Raw genomic sequence first — 7,298 nt, forward strand, 5'->3', positions numbered from 1 at the left:
GACAGTATGCCATGCCAGTATTTCATGATCTTAATTTGGGTATTAGGAGACCCAAAATTGAGGCACAATAATTCGAGCTGAAGCCAATCATGTTCTAGATGCTCAGACTGTGGGTCAATTCAGTGGAATGCCTATAGAAGATTCTATTCCTCACTTAAGACTATTTATGGAGGTGAGCCATTCTTTCAAGTTAGCTAGAGTATCTAAAGATACATTATGATTGAAGTTGTTCCCATATTCGCTAAGGGACAGAGCTCGAGCCTGGTTGAACTCATTGGCACCAAATTCAATTACCATATGGAAAGATTTAACATAAAGATTCCTTATGAAGTATTTCCTGCCTAGTAAGAATGCCAAGTTGAGGAATGAGATCACTACTTTCTAACAAATGGATGATGAGTCCTTGTATAAGGCATCGGAAAGGTACAAAGAACTATTATAAAGTGCCCTCATAACATAATCCTACATAGCATCCAACTTGAGACCTTTTATAATGGTCTCAATGCACACAGGAGGATGGTAGTAGATGCTTCTGCTAATGGTGGTCTCCTTTCTAAGTCTTATAATAAGGCTTATGAAATCATTGAGAGGATTGCCAGTGACAATTATAATTGGCCAACCAGTTGACCAGTGTCAGGAAGATGAGTCGTTAGAGTACATGAAGTGGACACTCTCACTTCACTTGCATCTCAAGTATCATCAATATCCTCAATCCTTAAAAATTTTACCACTAATGGGTTTAATAGTTTTGCAGGTCAGCCACTGAATCTAGTTGAAAATGTAGCCTATGTCTATTGTGGGGAAGGACATTTGTTCGAAGAATGTCCATCGAACCCAATTATGTGTATTACATGGGTAACCAGAACCAAAATTGAGGAAGGAAAGGACTACAATTCAATTTCTATAACCTATCATGGTGAAACCACCCAATTTTTCCTTGAGTAACCAAGGGGTTGGAACCAGTAACACTTATGCCCAACCTAGACTAACTCAGCTACCTAGTTTTCCCCAACAAGTTTAGAAACCAACCAAGCTGAATAGTCCAATAGATAGAGAATCTATTGAAGGCATACATGGAAAAAATGATGCCACTCTAAGGAATTTAGAGAATCAAGTGGGCTAGCTTGCAACTGAACATAGAAACCAACCACAAGGTGATGTACTTAGTGATACGAGAATTTAAGGAATCCAGGGAAGGAGCCAGCTGATGCTCAAAACTGAGAGAAAGTTCAACCGAGTGTTGAAATTTCGATTTCATCGGAACTAGAATCTGAAAAATTCGACAAGATAACTTTAAAACCAGATAATTCTAATCAACTAACAACTTCATTAGATGTAGAATTGCCACAGAGGACAAAACAACCAATTCAGTAAAGAAGCCTCCACCACCCTACCGTCAAAGACTTAGAATAGAAGCAGGAAATTCAATTCAAGAAGTTCCTAAATGTACTCAAGCAACTTCATATCAACATCCCATTGGTTGAAGCACTTGAACAAATACTGAACTACGTCAAATTCGTGAAGGATATCCTGTCAAAAAGATGAAGACTTGGAGAATTTGAGATGGTAGCCCTGACAAAGGAATACAGTGCGTATCTTCAAGACAGACTACCCCCAAAGGTAAAGGATCCTGGATGTTTTACCATATAGCCCTGACAAAATTTTATTGTTTGTGTGCCCAATTTGGTAAAATAACCTAATCGCAATAAATGTAAAAGTTGTCTACTATTTGTTAAAGTGCTTAATTGATTTGTCTTATTAAATGAGAGGTCCTTATTATGTAATTGGACCATGGATAGTGGGATTGGTCATAAATAACCTTAATATTAATGTTTTATAAGTTATTAAAATAAGGGTAGAATTGTAAATGATGAACTAACGTTTATTAATTAAAAAAACATAATTTTTGCTTCATTTATTCATCATTTTTCCAAAAATCACCAGGGAAATAAGAAGAAAAACACAAGCTACGGTTTGGCACCTTGATTTGGTGATTAAGGTATGGATTTTGTTTCATTTCTGATAATTTCTACATTTTTGTGATTGTTGCTGAATGTTCTATCAAGCCTATGTTTGAATTTCTGAAATTGTTGATGATTTTGAGTTGAGCCATTGATGAAACTATGAGTTTTATGAAGTTTGATGATAGCATATGGAAGCTTGATGTTGGGTTAAAATGTTTTGTCTTTGAATTTTTTATGAATTTGAATAATTTCAGCTAAATTGTGAAAATAAGGTTTTGAGGGACTAAAATGTGAATTAGATAAAATATGTGGACTTGTATGAACATTGTGCAAATTCAGATAAGCTTGTGTAAAAGGAAATTTTGTGTTTTTTATGATTTTATGAATTAGGGACTAAAATGTCAAAATGTATAAATGTGAGGGCTAATTTGTAAAATGCCCTAAATATGTGTTTTGGATTGAATTGTATGATTTGGTGAATAAAATAGTTAAATTTGAATTTATATAGATCAAGAACAAAAGAAAATGAAATTAAATCAGGGGAAATCGAAAGTCGTTGAATAGTCGCTCGTTTCCGTTCATTTTCGTATGAGGTAAGTCAATATACAAATAAATGTGTTTTCAATTGAATTATTAATGTTTATATGATCTTGAACAATGATAAATCATTATATGAGTTGAGCATGAGATATCTGAGAAAGTATCGATAAAGTTTCGACGTCCAAAAAGCCCCGTACGAACCATAGGAATAGTTAGGATACATATGTCATGACATAGGATCCGATATGTGATTTCATGTAAGACCACGTCTGGGATGTTGGCATCGAGTTATGATTTATGTGTAAGACCATGTTAGGGAAATCAGAATCTATTTGATTTCATGTAAGACCCTGTCTTGGATAATGGCATCGATATTTGGTTACATGTAAGACCACATATAGGACGTTGGTATTGTACGAGCTTTCTGAGCTTTTCGCGTAACCTTATGATTCCAAACGATTCAACGGGCATTCCGAGAAAAGAATGAACATATGAAATGTGTATTCGAATCAGGTTCATTTGAAATGTATACAATGTTTGAGAATATAAGGTAAGTACATGTACAATAGATAATATGTGTTATAAGTATGAGAAAATATGTTATATGTCAAAATGAATTGGGAATATATGAAATGTGTATGAACTATGTTGTTTATGCTAGCATTTGGCTATCGATATATGTAATTTGATAATGCTTATATGTTTAAAATTATAAGTTCATTTGTATATGGCTTACTGTGCTTTTGAAAGCTTACTTTGTGTGTGTGTTTGCATTGTTTTATAAATATCAAAGATATTAGGAGCTCGGGGATCGTTGAGGATTATCACCACACTATCGAACTCTATTTTGGTACCTTTTGAAACTGTATATATTGAAGTATGGCATGTATAGGCTAGAAGTATGTGAATATGTTTTGTAGAGTGTTTATCATGCCATGTGATATGGCTTGGTTTTGGTTATGATTATGGTTTGATTTTAGTATATTAAATGTGATGAAATATGACCAAAATTATGTGTTTATGAATGGCCAAGAAATTTGGTAAGTTTGGTAAGAATGTGGTACGAGATTGAATGAGTATACTAAGGTTATCAGCCATATGTTTTGGTTTGAATATGGCTCATGATATGGTATGTTTTGGTATGGATGTTAAGCATGGAATTTGTTGATAATGATATGGCATGAATGACGGTTGTTTTGTGGTTGAAATTGGTTGGAAATATAATGCATTTGATGCTTGAATTTTTTTGTAGGGAGGACCCTAAATGGGTGGCAAATTGGCCTTGTAAATGGTATATTTTTGCCCACACAAGTAGGGACACGAACGTGTGTCTCAGCCGTGTTGCTTAATGGCCATTTCAAAATGAGCCTGAGCAGACCACACGGTCACACACACAGGCGTGTGCTAAGCCGTGTGGCCAAGTCAGTTTCGAGCACAGGCTAGACACACAGGCGTGTGACTTGTCGTGTGACCCAAGTTAGTAGCCTCCCTAATTTTCACATGGCCTGGCACATAGGCGTGCCTTGTGGCCGTGTGGACAAGTCAGTATGTATGCCCTGTTTTGCGATGGCCTAGACACACGGGCATTTCTAATGCTGTGTGAGGCACACGGCCTGTTAACACGGGCTTGTGGCCTGTATAACTTTGAAAAATGTTTAAGTTTCAAAAAATTTTATATGTGCTCGTTTTAGTCCCAACTTCTTTTTAATGCATGTTTAAGGTCTCATTGACCTAAGAAAGGGACTTAATAGTGATATTTGATTATGATATGTCGATGTTTGATTTTTTATTATGAATTTGTTTGTGAAATGTGTTGATATGTCCGGTAATACCTCTTAACCCTAGTCCAGCGACGGATACGGGTTAGGAGTGTTACTCTAAGTCCCTATACATGCCATATCCAATATGATAAAGCTTACTATACTGAAATGTTCAATTGATAGTGCGATTGAGTCTCCGACGTTCTCTGATGCCCAAGTTAGCTTGGCGAAACTATAAAAGATGGAAAAGAAAGGGGGTAAACATAAAGCTTAGTAAGTTCACATGCAAATAAAAGGCAACTTAAGCAAGCTTGAATCATGCATTTAACATAACGAACATAATCTTGCATTTTATCAATTCTCATAAACTTGTTCCTCATATATATAAATACATGTTCTTACCACGAGTTTATCAGATTTCATGTCATTCACATGAGTTCGAGGTACATACTTGTGCCCACTTGCACATTATAACTTACTTTAGTGTTTTGATGCAATCGTTACGATTACTCATAGAACTTCTTTGAACTACCCGTTGAACATTTGGAATACTATCAGATACATCGGAAGTTTGCACCTAAGTGCCTTATATGTAGCCAATGCTATTTCATATCTCAGATCACATGTTCCTTGTTTATGGGCTAATCATAAGTCTGCTCATGCAGGCTGTGAGTATTCATAACACATGCCAGAACACCTCGGAATCAATAACATATATGAGGCCAGTACCCAGATTTCAAAACATGTGTCACATATATCATGAACTCAGACCACAACTCAATGAGTTCAGATCTCACATATAACATGAACTCAGACCACAACTCAGTGAGTTCAAACTATATAATTTCTAGTGACATGTCACTTGTCTCTTAACTATTCTTAAGGTTCAAACGAGATTCTTTGATACCACATTTCTGTCAAACTTGTTCATAATGTTGTTTTGAATGCTCATAGCACCAATCACATACTCTGTCGAACTTACACGCACATATGCCATAGGCCCTAGCCAGAGCTCTAGCTTCAAATCTCACTGTTGTATCCCTTGTAACATTTCTACTACTAGCCTCATTACCGGTGTTTCTCAAGGGTCTCTTCTTTGTAGCTATACTATCCGACCTTGTATTCTGAAATTTTTCTTTCTCAACTATCTCAGGACAATCCTTGATATAGTGCTCTTGAGAACCACATCAGAAATAAGATCCATCGCTTACCTTACACTTACCGAAATGGCCTCTACTACAATGTTGGCACTCAGGTCTAGAAGCTTTATCATTAACCACACTAGCCATAGATGTAGCCTAGGATTTAAAACCTAAATTTTTTTCTTATGGTTTCTGTAAGAATGCCTAGCTGAAACATCAGAACGAGAATACATACCTCTGGATTTCTTAGACTAGGATGGAAGTGACTTGCTCATCGGCCTCTTTTTCATATCTCTAGCCACAGCCTCGCCTTTTCCTTTTTCCTTAGTCAATTCCTCAGCTTTACAAGCCCGATCAACGACCACCACAAATTCCTTCAGCTCAAGAAGACCCACTAACACTCTAATTTCCTCATTAAGTCCATCCTCAAACCTTCTACACATTTTAGTCTCGAAGGATACACACTCTCGAGTATACTTACTGAGTTTAACAAACTCTCTTTCGTACTCAGTAACTGACATGTGACCTTGCCTCAAATCAAAAAATTCCTTACACTTTTGGTCGATGAATCGCTCACTGATGCATTTCTTTTAGAACTCCTCTTGAAGGAATTCCCATGTGACATTTTCCTTTGGAACTACTGAAACTAGCGTCTTCCACCAACGGTACGCGGTGTCTCTTAACAAGGAAATAGTACACATCAAACACTCTTTAGGTCTGCACGACAGCTCATCAAATATTCAGATAGAACTCTCGAGCTAGAATTTTGCTTTCTCAGGGTCATCATTAGCATTGGCCTTAAATTCCTCGGCTCCTTGATTTCAAATTCTATCAACGGGGGTTCTATGAAATCTCATAAATTCCATACCTTGGGGCACTTGAGGTATGGGTTTGGGATTTGGAGAAGGTGGAGGAGGTTGAGCGTTTGGGTTTGTTCGAACAAACTCCGTGTACCAGGAATCCATCATATAGAGAAAGTCTTCTCTACCTCCTTCTTCTCTACTAAGAGTTGTGGGTCTACTATCAGAAGGCACTGCTTCTTTAGTGAGAGCAGGCACGTTACTTTCAACATCATCCACCACTGCTTTATTGGGATCTATTACTATATGAAATACACAGTTTAAAATCGTTAGGATTCATCAAACTATAACAATTTATGTATGGCATGTATAGCTAGACTCAAACGCATGTTACATAATCTGAGAACTGACTAAACCGTAGCTCTGATACCACTAAATGTAACACCCTTTACCCGTATCCAAAGGCAGAACAGGGTTCGAGGCATTACCGTACTTTAACACAAGCACACATACAAAATCGGGCCATAAAATTTTAATTTAAATCAATTTCATTCATACATATGCAATTTGTCCCTTATATGTTCCTATGAGGCTCCAAACATACATCGAAAATGGTTTGGGACAAAATCGAGAACTTTAGAAAAACTTTAGGATAACTTAAAAAATTTTCATACTTTGGAGAGCCACACGCTTATGTGGGTAGGCCGTGTAGTCTCACACGCTCGTGTGGCTTCGGACACTCCCGTGTCCTTAGCCCATGTAACTCTCTGATTACAACGTCATCAATCAAATAAGGTCACACGGTCAAGTCACACGCCCGTGTACTTGGGCCGTGTAGCTAATTAAATTCCAAAAATTAAGTGCAGGCCTCACACGGGCTGGTTACACGCCCATGTCCTAAGGTCGTGTCCTTCACACAGTTGAGGCACACGGTGGTGTATCTACCCGTGTGTTTACTACTGGGCAATCTGTTTTGCATAATTAGGTTGCGGGGACACATGTCCAGATCACACGCCCATGGGGCAGACCGTGTGTCAAACACGGCCTAGACACATGCCCGTGTGTCTAACCGTGTGGACAATTTCTAGGCTA

At 37.4% G+C, this 7,298-nt stretch overlaps 1 non-coding gene across 1 annotated transcript; it reads right to left on the bottom strand.

Annotated features, from left to right (window-relative positions):
* Window positions 1–355: 355 nt before the first annotated feature.
* Window positions 356–458, bottom strand: LOC121208345 (small nucleolar RNA R71). Its single transcript, XR_005903324.1, has one exon. It is a non-coding gene; the product is annotated as a small nucleolar RNA R71 (small nucleolar RNA).
* Between the last annotated feature and the right edge of the window lie 6,840 nt (window positions 459–7,298).

This window comes from Gossypium hirsutum, chromosome A01 (genome assembly GCF_007990345.1).
Source record: "Gossypium hirsutum isolate 1008001.06 chromosome A01, Gossypium_hirsutum_v2.1, whole genome shotgun sequence".
Classification (NCBI taxonomy): Eukaryota; Viridiplantae; Streptophyta; class Magnoliopsida; order Malvales; family Malvaceae; genus Gossypium; species Gossypium hirsutum.